Source organism: Schistocerca serialis, chromosome 2 (assembly GCF_023864345.2).
Source record: "Schistocerca serialis cubense isolate TAMUIC-IGC-003099 chromosome 2, iqSchSeri2.2, whole genome shotgun sequence".
Taxonomy (NCBI): domain Eukaryota; kingdom Metazoa; phylum Arthropoda; class Insecta; order Orthoptera; family Acrididae; genus Schistocerca; species Schistocerca serialis.
The window spans coordinates 709,326,668-709,341,640 of NC_064639.1; the positions used below are offsets into that span (position 1 = coordinate 709,326,668).

Consider the following 14,973-nt stretch of genomic DNA (forward strand, 5'->3'; position numbering starts at 1 on the left):
GAAATGAAACTCAGAATTTTTCTGTCTAAGCATAATTTATGTGACCAATTGAGGGTAAACTGCAATGATTATTATACTTTGCTAACTTGAAGGAAGCTTAAGGTTTACCGCCCTATCAGTGAAGGGTCATTCTTTGTAATCTCACAGGGGGCGAGAAGATGACCATTTCAGAATTTAGTCATATTTGGTACTTGGATAACTACATGACTTAATAGTAAAAACACCAAATAGCATTGTCCAACTAATTGTTTTCAATAAATTCAGGTTTGGAGGCTCAAAGGTGTGTACTCCGTCATTTGTTAGGCACCAATTTCCCTATTTTCAAAGCCCTACTACTCCCCACTTTTTTTATGCATATAGTGTGTAGGCCTCTAAGTTAATATAATGAATAATGAACATCATTCAGATTTCTTATGAAAAATGTTGGAAAAAACGTTTTCCACACTGTGCTTTAAAAGTGTAATTTTTTAAAAAATCATAGCTTTGCACAGGGAAACAGTACGTACCTCAGATTGTGCACTGTAACTCTTTAGTCCTAGTACACTGAAGAGCCAAAGAAACTCGTACACCTGCCTAATACTGTATAGGGCCTCCCACGACACCATAAATCCTGCAGGGTTGTCCATTGATCCTTAACAGTACAACAGGGTGCAGATCTCTTCTGAACAGCACGTTGCAAGTCATCATAGATACGCTCAGTAATGTTCGTGTCTGGGGAGTTTGGAGGCTGGTGGAAGTGTTTAAACTCAGAAGATGTTCCTGGAGCCACTCTGTAGCAATTCTGCATGTGGGGTATTGCATTGTCCTGCTGGAATATATTGGAATGCACAATGGACATGAATGGATTCAGGTGATCAGGCAGGATGCTTACGAATGTGTCACCTGTCAGAGTCCTATCTAGATGTATCAGGGGGCCCATATCATTCCAACTGCACATGCCCCACACCATTACAGAGCCTCCATCAGCTTGAATAGTCCCCTGCTGACAAGTAGGGTCAAGGATTCATGAGGTTGTCTTCATACCCAATACCTTAGTTGGTCACATTTATTAGCTGGAGAATCCCCACTTCATCACTACCTCGGAGATGCTGTGTCCCATCCCCCCTGTGCCAACTATAACACACGTTCGAACTCGCTTAAATCTTGATAACCTGCGATTGTAGCAGCAGTAACCAACCTAACAACTGCGCCAGACACTTGTTGTCTTATATAGGCCTTGCTGACCGCAGCGCCATATTTTGCCTACTTACATATCTCTGTATTTGAGTATGCATGCCTGTACCAGGTTCTTTGGTGCTTCAGTGTATTAAGTATAAATAATAATGAAAAGTCATTGGAATTGCAATTAGTATTTCTTACCTTCACTTGAATATGACACCACTGCAAAAAACATGAAATTTTATGAACTTCAAAGTCCCAGGGGGTGATATGTAGACAACTGAATCTCAACTTCATTTTTTGTTGAAATGTTTACATATATGACAGCAATCTTAGGTGCAAAGGAGGATATTTTCTAAAATATTGGTGGGGGAGGGAGGGAGGGTTAAGTGGAAGGAGAGGGGGCCCAATGAGGATAGGGAGGAGGAAGAGTGGCAGGAGAAAGCAGTACACGATCTGGATGGATGAGGTGGAGGATTGATGTGGACAGAAGAGAATAGGAGAAAGGTAAGGTGAGGCAATGGGAAACAAGTTAGCAGAGGATATCGCTCATTGGGTTTTTCTGACGTCTTTTCTTTACCACTGGTATTAACTTTATTTTTATTTTCATAACATAGTGGTCTGACCCTGAGTCTTCACCCCTTCAAACTCTGACATTGTAGATTTCACAATGGTGAAATTTATCCATGCATACATGGTCCAGTTGCCTTCCACCCTTTTGGAAATCAGGGTGTTTCCAAGTTTTTAATTTGTGAGGTTTCCTTTTAAAATGTGTTGATTTTGAGACCAGGTTATGGTTTCCATTGTGTGCTGGCCATTTTCCAATGATATCTCTGTATCTTCTTTCTTGCCCCAGTTGGGCACTGAAGTTGCCAAGGAGAATTTTTATGTTTGATGGAGGAATGTTGATTAAGACTTGATCCAGGACATCCCAAAATTTCTGTGTTTCTGAGTTGCAAGTCTGGGGGACTGAGATTTGAATTCTATGATAGGGTAGATAATTTTGAGATCTATAAGAAATCCATTGCCAAATTGTGAACAGTTTTTCATGACTTTTTTTCCAGGGATTCCTTTAGAAAGTCAGTATTCCTGTGATTCCATAGGGTCTTGATCACTGTTTCTGATTTCTTGAAGAGCCATTATCATAATTGTGTATTTCTTCATGAAATCAGTGACTATTTTTAATTTTCCAGCTTGGCACAAGAAGTTAACCTTGAGTGTCAAGAAGAATTAGATTTGTTTAGGTTTAATCCTTTGATGTTTTTCAGTTTGTACCGATCCGTCATTATCTTCTGAAAGACAGCCCACTGAATTCGAATGCTGTCTTTCCTGCAATTTATGGTTGCAAACGACGGAATTATTCTTCAAAAGACAGTTCATGGTCGACTGTCTAAGGTGTCACCTTGGTGTGAGGGTAAATCATCGAATTACAATTCTGAATTGTTATTCAGAAACGTGGTGATGAAGGATGAAAACATGAAATTGTGAAGGTGGAAAAAACAGAAGGGGTCCGAGACTTCGAGAATTGAAGAAATTGGTGAAAGAATCATTTACTAAAGTAAAATTTGTATTTTGACACAATAAGGTTGGAAGGTTGGTTTAAAAGAGGGGGAAAGGGACCAAACTAAGAGGTCATCGGTCCCTTGTTCCTAATAAAACAATGCCACAAGTGTGAGAATAAAACAGACAAGACATGTAACACAAAATGAAAGAAAGGAAAGACCACAAGAATGAAGGAAAGGGAACTAACACTAAAAGGAACAAAAGAAGACGTGAAAACAACACAGGGATGCAAGAAACAGTCAGAAGAGAGTAAAACAAGGAAGCAGATTACAGTGGCTGGCCGACCACTAAAATAAAAAGAAAAGCCATCCACCCTGCAAAACATTAAAACCTCCAACCTAAAAGCACTAGGGTGGAGGACATAGGACAAAGGAAATGCGTTGAAACTCAGATCAAATGATAAAACCCGCCCTCACGGATGAAATGTAAAACCAAATCAGCCGATGAGGCGTTGTCTGCTAAAATGAATGATAATGAGTCCGGCAACCAAAGATGAAGTCGCAGGGCAGCCAAAGAAGGACAGAGCAGAAGAATATGTGCCACTATCAACTGGGTGCCGCACCGACACTGAGGTGGGTCTTCACGGCGCAGGAGGTAGCTGTGGGTCACCCAGGCATGGCCAATGCGGAGCCGGCACAGAACCACGGAGTCCCTGCGAGAGGCCTTCATCGAGGACTTCCACACATTCATGGTCCCCTTAATGGCTCGCAGTTTGTTGTGCATAATGAGATTTTGCCAGTCGGTCTCCCAAAGCTGAAAAACCTTGTGGTGTAATAACTAATGCTGGTCAGTTGCAGGGATGCCGATCTCCAGAAGTGGTTTCCGTGTAGCCTGTTTGGCCAGTCTGTCAGCAAGTTCATTTCCTGGGATTTCGACGTGACCAGGGGTCCAGACGAACACCACTGAATGACTGGACCATTCCACGATATAGATGGACTCCTGGATGGACGCTACCAAAGGATGATGAGGAGAGCACTGGTTGATAATTTTCAGGCTGCTAAAGGAGTCAGTACATAAAAGAAAAGACTCCCCAGGGCATGAACTGAGATACTGAAGTGCACAAGAATTGGCCACCAGCCCTGCATTGACTACACAGCAGCCATCAGGTAAGGAATGCTGTTCAATATGGCCGCCATGAACATAGGCAAAGCCAACGTGACCATCAGCCATTGAGCCATTACAGCCGTCCGTGTAAACCACCTCAGAGCCCCGGAACACATCAAGAATTGAGAGGAAGTGACAATGGAGAGCCGCAGGGTTAATGAAGTCCTTAGGGGCACGTGAAAGGTCCAGACGAAGCTGCGGCTGAGGCGTACACCATAGAGGAGTACGTGAACGGTCTGCAAGTAGCGGTGGTAAAGGGAAGGACTCCAGTTCAGAGAGAAGGGACTGCATGTAAACCGCAGTCATTAGCCCCGAGCTGAGCCACCGATGCGGGAGATGGGCTACCAAGGGCAGGAAAAGGAGACTGTAGATGGTAATTCGGATGCTCAGGAGAACTAAAAATGTGCGCTAGTAACTGGTGAGCAGTTGTGCATGTCTGATCTGCAATGGAGGGTCACCAGCCTCCACCAGTACGCTGGTCACCGGACTCGTCCTAAAAGCTCCTGACGCTAGTCGAACTCTGCAGTTGTGCACAGGGTCGAGTAAATGCAATGCTGAGGGCACTGCCGAAACATAAACCAGATTCTCATAGTCAGTTTGGGATTGGACAAGGGCTTCGTAGAGCCGCAGCAGCCTAGAAAAATCTCCAACCCCAATCGGTGTTGCTCAGGCAACAGAGGGCATTGAGGTGCTGCCAGCACCTCTGCTTAAGCTGATGAAGATGAGGAAGCCAAGTCAATAGAGCTTCGAAAACCAGTCCTAAGAATCAATATGTATCCACTACAGTGAGTGGATTGTCATTAAGGTAAAGTTCTGGGTCTAGTTGTGGCTGAAAACTGGAAGCCATGGGCTAGTCCCCATGACTGCACCTTGTGGATGGCTCCCTGTAGGCAACGCTCAGCAACACCAGTACTGGAGCAGCAGTACAAAATGCATAAGTCGTCTGCATACAGAGAAGGTGAGATGAAGGGCATGACAGCTGCTGCTAGGCCATAAATAGCCACTAAAAGTAGATATACATTCAATACAGAACCCTGCAGGACTCCATTCTCCTGGATATGGATGGAACTATGTGAGGCACCAACTTGGACTTGGAAAGTACGGAGCAACAGAAAGTTTTCAACAAAAATCAGGAGCAGACCCCAGAGATGCGACTCATATAATGTGGCAAGGATATGACATCGCCAGATCATGTCCATATGCTTTATCTAAATCAGGAGAGATGGAAACCAGATGCTGGAGTCTGGATAAGGCTGTTTGGATGGCAGACTCGAAGGACCCAAGATCATCAGTGGTAGAGCAACCCTGGCGGAAGCTGGCCTGACAAGAGCCAGTAGGCCACGTGATTCCAGGACCCAACACAACCACCAACATACCATACAATCCAGCATCTTACAAAGAACGTTGGTGAGGTTGATGGGCCAATAGCTTTCCACATCAGCGGGTTTTGACTGGGTTTGGGCACCGGAATGATGGTGCTCTCCCGCCATTGCGATTGAAAGACACCATCGCTCCAGATCTGGTTGATGATGATGATGATGATGAGACATTGCTTGTAGTCAGATGAGAGATGTTTAATCATCTGGCTGTGGATCCGATCAGGCCCAGGAGATGTGTTGGGGCAATGTGCAAGGGCACTGAGGAGCTCCCACTCTGTAATTGGGACGTTGTAGGATTCACTGTGGCGTGTAGTGAATGAGAGGACGTTCCCTTCCAGTCGCCGTTTGAGAGTGCAAAAGGCTGGGGGAGGGGGGGGGGGGGGGGGGGGGGTAATTCTCAGATGTAAGGGCTCGAGCAAAGCACTCAACAATCGCATTTGCGCCGGTAGATAACATGCCATTTATGGTAACACTGGGAACACCTGATGGGGTCCAGTGCCCGGAAAGACGTTTGACCTTTGCCCAGACTTGGGAAGGTGACTTATGGCACCCGATGATCAAGACGTATCTCTCCCAACATTCCTGCTTCTGTCGTTTGTTAAGTTGGCAAATGCAGGCATGGAGCTGTTTAAAGGCTATGAGGTGCTCCAGGGAAGGGTGCCGCTTATGCCCCTGTAGAGCTCGCCGACACTCCTTAATTGAGTCAGCGACTTCCGGCGACCACAAAGGGACTGCCTTACGACTTTGGCACCCTAAGGAGTGAGGTATCGTGTTTTCTGCCACAAAAACAATCATTGTAGTCACCTGCTCAACCTTGACACCGATGTTACTGTGTGGGGGAGATTCAGCAATGACAGCAGAGGTGAAAGTTTCCCAGTCCGCCTTGTTTAAAGCCCATCTAGGCAACCATCTGTGGGCCTGACGCTGGGGCAGTGACAGGACGATGGGAAAGTGGTCACTACCACACAGGTCGTCATGTACTCTCCAGTGGATAGATGGGAGAAGTCCTGGGCTGCAAATTGATAAATCAATGGCCGAGTAACTACCATGAGCCACACTGAAATGTGTGGCAGTACCAGTATTTTACAGGCAGAGGTCAAACTGAGACAGTAAAGTTCCAACATCTCTGTCTTGGCCAGTAAGCACAGTGCCACCCCACAAGGGGTTATGGGTGTTAAAATCTCCCAAAAATAGGAAAGGTGCAGCTAATACAATCAGGGGTATTGCACCATCTGCAGAAAAACACACATTGCATACAGTTAATTCCTGTTTCGTCCTTATTGTGACAGCCACAGTTTCAAGAGGGGTTTGAAAGAGCACAGGTTCACTACAGACTGAGTTTACGATATAAAAGCAAACTCCACCTGACACACTATTATAGTCGCTACAGTTCCTGTAATATCCCTTATTGCCACAGAGGGCAGAGGTCTGGATTGCCAGGAACCAAGTTTTCTGGAGGGCAATGCAGATAAAAGGTGTAAAGCTTAACAGTTGATGTAGCTCCACCAAGCGGTGGAAAAAACCAATGCAATTCCACTGGAGGATGATGTCATCATGAGACTGGGAAGGCATGGAACATTCAATGAGGCAGTTTACACCTCAGGGTGACCTGTTGCCACCGACTTATTGCCTTTGCATTCTATATCCATTGTCTCTGAGGGTCTGGCGAGACCTAGGTCCTCAGAGGACACCAGAATCTCCACCCCATCCTCAGACACAGAGCTTGTAGGTAGCGGTGGTGTGGGTGCCACCGCAATTTGCTTGGTATTAGGAGTCTTCTTTTTGGATTTCTCTCACTGCTTCTTGGGTTTCTCTTGCTGGGAGGGCTTCACTGGCTCAGTCTCCAGGACTGACGATGAGTGCGAAGCCCTACGACCAGCTGTTTTTGAGCTCTTCAGCCACTAATGGGTGTCTTCTTTCCCACTAGCAAAACCCTGGGAAGGGAGTGACCCAATGGACCACTTCCTAGTGAGAGAAGGCGAAGGCGAAGACGACCTACGCTTCTCTGGTTTAGAAGTGGGGGACAGATGTCCCCGAGGGTTTAGGGGGTGTTGCTCCCATAGTAGGTGGTGCGGGAGCAACAGGAAGGGAACTGTTCCCCCCGCACCACCACCACCAAGGGGGCAGGTGTAGTCTTCCGGCTCTGAGAGGTGACTGGGGTTGGCGGAGCTGATGGTGCCAGAACTATTGCAGCAGCTTCGTAAGACGATGTCTTAAGTACAGGATGAAAGCGTTCAAATTTTCTCCTAGCTTCAGTGTAGGTCAGTCAGTCAGTCCAGGGTCTTGTACTCCATGATTTTCCTTTCTTTCTGGAGAATCCTGCAGTATGGCGAGCATGGCGAATAGTGCTCTCCGCAGTTGACACAGTTGGGATGTGGGGCACATGGAGTATTGGGATGTGATGGGCATCTGCAATCTCAACATGTGATGCTGGAAGTACAACAGGAAGACATATGGCCGAACTTCCAGCACTTAAAGCACCGCATCGGGGGAGGGATATACGGCTTTACATCACAGCAGCAGACCATCACCTTGATCTTCTCGGGCAATGTAATACCCTCAAAGGCCAAGATGAAGGCACTGGTGGCAACCTGATTATCCCTCGGAACCCAGTGGACACGCCGGACGAAATGTACACTTCGCCACTCTTAAATTGGTGCACAACTCATTGTCAGACTGCAAAAGAAGGTACCTGAGAAAATGGGGCGTGATAGTTACAGAAACATCTGCCAGCTTGTCACAAGCGAGTAACGTCCGTGACTGAGCAGAGGATGCTGTTTTGATCAAGACTGACATAGATCTCATTTTGGACAATCCTTCCATCTCCCAAACTTGTCTTCTAAATGTTCAACAAAAAACTGAAGCTTCATCACCATGAAAGATTCCCCATCAGCTCTTGAACATACAAGGTACCGGACGAATAAGATCTGCTGCCATCCTTAGCCTGATATTCCTCCCATGGTGTGGCCATGGAAGGGAATGATTTGGCGTCATACTTCTGTGCGTTGAATGGAGCTCATAAACGCTTAGAGACTGCTGGTGTTTCACCACCAGCAAGAGATGGACTACGCTTCATCGCATGTCATCTGCCCTGATGCCACCCACTCCGACCAGGGGCGCCACCCAGCCACAGCGATGGCCATTGCCACGAGTCCTGATGCCCCAGGGGGATGGATATGTACCCCTTGGCATATGTGGAGAGTTAACAGCATAGGCATCAGCAGAGCGATCCCTGTGTGGTCAGGGGGCTACAACCAAGAGGTTACATGGTGGCCCCCCTACAATGGACTGGCTACCATGCTCGATATCAGGTGCAATTAAGTCCAAGGTCATCGTCGACGCAGATAGCGACAATGCATAGTGCATGGTGGAAAACGCACCCAGTAAGGTTTTTTCGCCCAAGAGATCGAGAATGAGCAGGACTGAAATGCAACGACGTGAAAGTGGGCTGAAGATCTGATTCCACGATGGACACGATGCACCATGTAAGGCGCCCTTCCCCAATTGGCCCACTCTTTGTGAAAATCTTGAAAAATGGAGGTCACACCGAACAGGGGACTATCACAAAAAGGCCGAAACATGTGAGACTCCTTTTAGTCACCTCTTACGACAGGCACGAATACCTAGGGCCCATTCTAATCCCCGGACCCGCAGGGTGGACACAATATGGTTCTTTGGTTATAGTAATTACAAATGAAGTGGGCTGCTAGACCTATTGCTGATGTAATGTCCTACAGAAGTGCAACAGACACAAAAGTGGCAAGCATGACAGTTGGCACTGATCACCAGATCCAATGGCAGATGCTATACTGGAATCTGGATTCAAATATGGTTGCTGAAGCAAGGCGAAACAATACAATCAGATGACCAGTGTGCTCCCTGCCGCCGTTGGATAAGAAGCTGCACCACCAAGTCGTATACTCCTAGCTCACTCATTTGTTACATAGCTTAATTCTTAATTTCTTTGCATGTTTTTGGTACTTGCATTGTTTAATTCATAAATTTCGGGCGTATTATAGTATTTGAGAGTCGTAGCATCGCGTTTTAGTACCTGAATAGTGTAAAATCGCGTAGTCTCCTTCCGCCGCCGAGCAGTGTGTCAACAGTGCGCAAGTAGCAGCATTACTGCATTTACTAGGCAATCTTGTATTTTAATAACCATTTAAATTTTCTATCGATTTGTTTGCGCTCTCTGTAGATTAGTTCAGACGTTCTTTGCACAACAGTTTTTAGCATGGATAGGGACTGCAACTGCTGTGTTCGGATGCAGGCTGAGTTGGCATCCCTTTGCTCCCAGCTTCAGGCAGTGTTGGCTTCGGTCACACAGCTTGAGGCTGTTGCCAATGGGCATCACTGTGGGGGTCCGGATGGGCGTTTGTCGGGGACGGCCAGCTCGTCCCACGCATCCCTCGATCGGACTACGACTGTGGTTGCCCTGGATACTGCCCGCATTGAGGCTGATCCCTCACCTGTGGTAGAGTGGGAGGTCGTCTCAAGGTGTGGCAGGGGGCGAAAGACATTCCGGAGGGCTGAACGGAAGGCCTCTCCAGTTTGTCTGACAAACCGGTTTCAGGCTCTGTCTCAGGCTGATACTGATCTTCGGCCTGACATGGCTGCTTGTCCTGTTCCAGAGGTTGCCCCTCAGTCTGCAAGATCCGGGCGGTCGCAAAGGGTGGGCTTACTGGTAGTTGGGAGCTCCAACGTCAGGCGCGTAATGGGGCCCCTTGGGGATATGGCAGCAAGAGAGGGGAAGAAAACCAATGTGCACTCCGTGTGCATACCGGGGGGAGTCATTCCAGATGTGGACCTTTGGTACAGAGCCGAGTGGAGAGTCTGAATCAGAGGCTGAGACGGTTCTGTGACTGTGTGGGCTGCAGATTCCTCGACTTGCACCATAGGGTGGTGGGGTTTCGGGTTCCGCTGGATAGGTCAGGAGTCCACTACACGCAACAAGCGGCTACACGGGTAGCAGGGGTTGTGTGACGTGGGCTGGGCGGTTTTTTAGGTTAGATGGCCTTGGGTAAGTACAGAAAGGGCAACAACCTCAACGGGTGCGGGGCAAAGTAAGGACATGCAGGGACCAAGCAGCAATCGGTATTGTAATTATAAACTGTCGAAGCTGCGTTGGTAAAGTACCGGAACTTCAAGTGCTGATAGAAAGCACCGAAGCTGAAATCGTTATAAGTACAGAAAGCTGGCTGAAGCCAGAGATAAATTCTGCCAAAATTTTTACAAAGGTACAGACGGTGTTTAGAAAGGATAGCTTGCATGCAACCGGTGGTGGAGTGTTCGTCGCTGTTAGTAGTAGTTTATCCTGTAGTGAAGTAGAAGTGGGTAGTTCCTGTGAATTATTATGGGTGGAGGTTACACTCAACAACCGAGCTAGGTTAATAATGGGCTCCTTTTACCAACCTCCCAACTCAGCAGCATTAGTGGCAGAACAACTGAGAGAAAATTTGGAACACATTTCACATAAATTTTCTCAGCATGTTATAGTCTTAGGTGGAGATTTCAATTTACCAGATATAGACTGGGACACTCAGATGTTTAGGACGGGTGGTAGGGACAGAGCATCGAGTGACATTATACTGAGTGCACTATCCGAAAATTACCTCGAGCAATTAAACAGAGAACCGACTCGTGGAGATAACATCTTGGACCTACTGATAACAAACAGACCGGAACTTTTCGACTCTGTATGTGCAGAACAGGGAATCAGCGATCATAAGGCCGTTGCAGCATCCCTGAATATGGAAGTTAATAGGAATATAAAAAAAGGGAGGAAGGTTTATCTGTTTAGCAAGAGTAATAGAAGGCAGATTTCAGACTACCTAACAGATCAAAACGAAAATTTCTGTTCCGACACTGACAATGTTGAGTGTTTATGGAAAAAGTTTAAGGCAATCGTAAAATGCGTTTTAGACAGGTACGTGCCGAGTAAAACTGTGAGGGACGGGAAAAACCCACCGTGGTACAACAACAAAGTTAGGAAACTACTGCGAAAGCAAAGAGGGCTTCACTCCAAGTTTAAATGCAGCCAAAACCTCTAACACAAACAGAAGCTAAACGATGTCAAAGTTAGCGTAAGGAGGGCTATGCGTGAAACGTTCAGTGAATTCGAAAGTAAAATTCTATGTACCGACTTGACAGAAAATCCTAGGAAGTTCTGATCTTATGTTAAATCAGTAAGTGGCTCCAAACAGCATATCCAGACACTCCGGGATGACGAAGGCATTGAAACAGAGGATGACACGCGTAAAGCTGAAATACTAAACACCTTTTTCACAGAGGAAGACCGCACTGCAGTTCCTTCTCTAAATCCTCGCACAAACGAAAAAATGGCTGACATCGAAATAAGTGTCCAAGGAATAGAAAAGCAACTGTAATCACTCAACAGAGGAAAGTCCACTGGACCTGACGGGATACCAATTCGATTCTACACAGAGTACGCGAAAGAACTTGCCCCTCTTCTAACAGCCGTGTACTGCAAGTCTCTAGAGGAACGGAAGGTTCCAAATGATTGGAAAAGAGCACAGGTAGTCCCAGTCTTCAAGAAAGGTCGTCGAGCATATGCGCAAAACTATAGACCTATATCTCTGACGTAGAATTTTAGGATATGTTTTTTGCTCGAGTATCATGTCTTTTTTGGAAACCCAGAATCTACTATGTAGGAATCAACATGGATTCCGGAAACAGTGATCGTGTGAGACCCAACTTGCTTTATTTGTTCATGAGACCCAGAAAATATTAGATACAGGCTCCCAGGTAGATGCTATTTTTCTTGACTTCTGGAAGGCGTTCGATACAGTTCCGCACTGTCGCCTGATAAACAAAATAAGAGCCTACGGAATATCAGACCAGCTGTGTGGCTGGATTGAAGAGTTTTTAGCAAACAGAACACAGCATGTTGTTATCAATGGAGAGACGTCTACAGACGTTAAAGTAACTTCTGGCGTGCCACAGGGGAGTGTTATGGGATCATTGCTTTTCACAATATATATAAATGACCTAGTAGATAGTGTCGGAAGTTCCATGTGGCTTTTCACGGATGATGCTGTAGTATACAGAGAAGTTGCAGCATTCGAAAATTGTAGCGAAATGCAGGAAGATCTGCAGCGGATAGGCACTTGGTGCAGGGAGTGGCAACTGACCCTTAACATAGACAAATGTAATGTATTGCGAATACATAGAAAGAAGGATCCTTTATTGTATCATTATATGATAGCGGAACAAACACTGGTAGCAGTTACTTCTGTAAAATATCTGGGAGTATGCGTGCGGAACGATTTGAAGTGGAATGATCATATGAAATTAATTGTTGGTAAGGCGGGTACCAGGTTGAGATTAATTGGGAGAGTCCTTAGAAAATGTAGTCCATAACAAAGGAGGTGGCTTACAAAACACTCGTTCGACCTATACTTGAGTATTGCTCATCAGTGTGGGATCTGTACCAGATCAGGTTGACGGAGGAGATACAGAAGATCCAAAGAAGAGCGGCGCGTTTTGTCACAGGGTTATTTCGTAACTGTGATAGTGTTACGGAGATGTTTAACAAACTCAAGTGGCAGACTCTGCAAGAGAGGCACTCTGCATCGCGGTGTAGCTTGCTCGCCAGGTTTCGAGAGGGTGCGTTTCTGGATGAGGTATCGAATATATTGCTTCCCCCTACTTATACCTCCCAAGGAGATCACGAATGTAAAATTAGAGAGATTAGAGCGCGCACGGAGGCTTTCAGACAGTCGTTCTTCCCACGAACCATACGCGACTGGAACAGGAAAGGGAGGTAATGACAGTGGCACGTAAAGTGCCCTCTGCCACACACCGTTGGGTGGCTTGCAGAGTATAAATGTAGATGTAGATAAAAGTAGCAAGGTTAGACCAGGAAAGAGCGGAATGGAGTATTTTTTACACACTTCAGCGAAAAGGGTATAACTTAAAGTGGAGTGGAGTATTTTTTATATACTTTATGGGAATGGGTATAACTGAAGGAAAGGGAAACAAATTCTGACAATGGGCAAAAAGCATGGAGGGATGTAGAGTATTGAAGAAAACAGCGTAAATGTCTACAGTGAGATTAGACCACCTATACTGACAATGCAAATTGTCAACATTTAACCCTGTTATTTCTGAAACTATGGAAGGTATAACTACCATATTTTTATCAACTGAACATCTGGATGTATTTAGTTCACTGATCTAGCATGGAGAAGGTACACATTGTGGAAACAGATACAATTTTTTAAATGTACTATTCTGTCTAATCAAAATTATAAATGACTGTTGATGTAAGCTATCCGCCTAAACAGTTAATTCTTTGCCTATTCTAAGTTCATGTGATTTATTAATTGCCTACATTTTGATAATACAAGGAAAAATAAAACTAACAAAATAAGAACTGTCTAAATCAATTTTTTACCTTCACTGCTTTTTTTGTTTATCACTAGTTTTATACATCTTTGTCGACATCCTAACATGACATGTATGAAACTTATATCTTTGTTATCACAAATATTTGGCTATTTATTCTGAATATGTTGCAATTTATGAGGTTTTGGTTGTGGTGGGACCTGGGAATACAGTTTGTTTCTTTTTCTAGAACACACAGTGGATTTTGCTTCTTTACTGATGTGAGAATGTTGCAATGTCTCTTGCTTCTGACCATATCGTGCACTTGTCGCTCTCTCATTTGCTGTGTAGAAGCAGCAGCTGACAACCCCCCCCCCCCTCCCCCCCTATTGTTCCCATGCATCATAACTCATAGTGAGTGTTAGCAACACTGCTGCATGAACTGTCATTGGTCCCAATCTAGACTTAGCATTTCCTGCAGAAATGTATGCTATTGACCAGTATTTGCCCAATTTTAAAGTAAAGTCTATTCCGAGTACAAATGGATCAGACAAACCGCAGTTTAAACATGGTAAAAGTTCATAAGAAGCCAAAGTACACAGTAGAAACTCCCATAGTCTGCAGTATGACTAAATTTGCTGCCCTCTCACCACCCCTTCCCTGCACTTACCAATAGTTCCCCCCTCCAACACTTACATAATGCTGTGCCTGAGCAATAGTGAAACATGGATGGCAATATCATCTAGGTCATTTATATGTAATAACAGCAACTAATACATAAATAAAAGACTGTAATCACAATTCAGTACAATTCTTCAACTATCACTCATACCACAATCTAGTGATGCCTGTTGATACTATCTCCACAATAGGTCTTTCTGTTGTAATTTGTTCTTGCAATAACAATTTGTTAGACATTTAATTCTAAATTAATTCTCTTTCTTGTTTCATCTTAATGTCAGTATCTTTTTCTAAACATGATTAAGAGCTGGTGACATTTTTCCCCGGCATTCTAAAACATGAACCGAGACAGAACTTCTCATTTGCAACCCACCTGGTACATTATTACAGTTTCTCATAACCAAATAGAATACTGACTTGGGTTCAGAATCAAGTAATGGTTTTTGAAAGACAAAATGAATGTTACCTTTATTTAAAAAGCCGCATAAATGTATGTATATAGTATCTAAACATGTATAAGAACTTTTTTTGCAAATCTGTTCAAATACAACCCAAGTTGACAAAATTTAACGCTGTTCCCTCACGTGTTTAAAGAATTTAATGCAGTTTCCTTCGGTGTTTCACAAAACTGTCAATTTTTTTAAACAGAACATTAGATTGTTGTAATAGCTAGTCCATCCCTTCTACTAGCACCAACTGTCAAATGTCACATGACTGAACAAGGTCGATACTGAATCTCACA

At 44.9% G+C, this 14,973-nt stretch overlaps 1 protein-coding gene across 5 annotated transcripts in view; it reads right to left on the minus strand.

The window, feature by feature from the left end:
- The window catches only part of LOC126457884 (sorting nexin-8-like), a 180,440-nt gene that overhangs the window by 100,074 nt on the left and 65,393 nt on the right, over positions 1–14,973 (minus strand). The gene's annotated exons all lie outside the window — the stretch shown is intronic.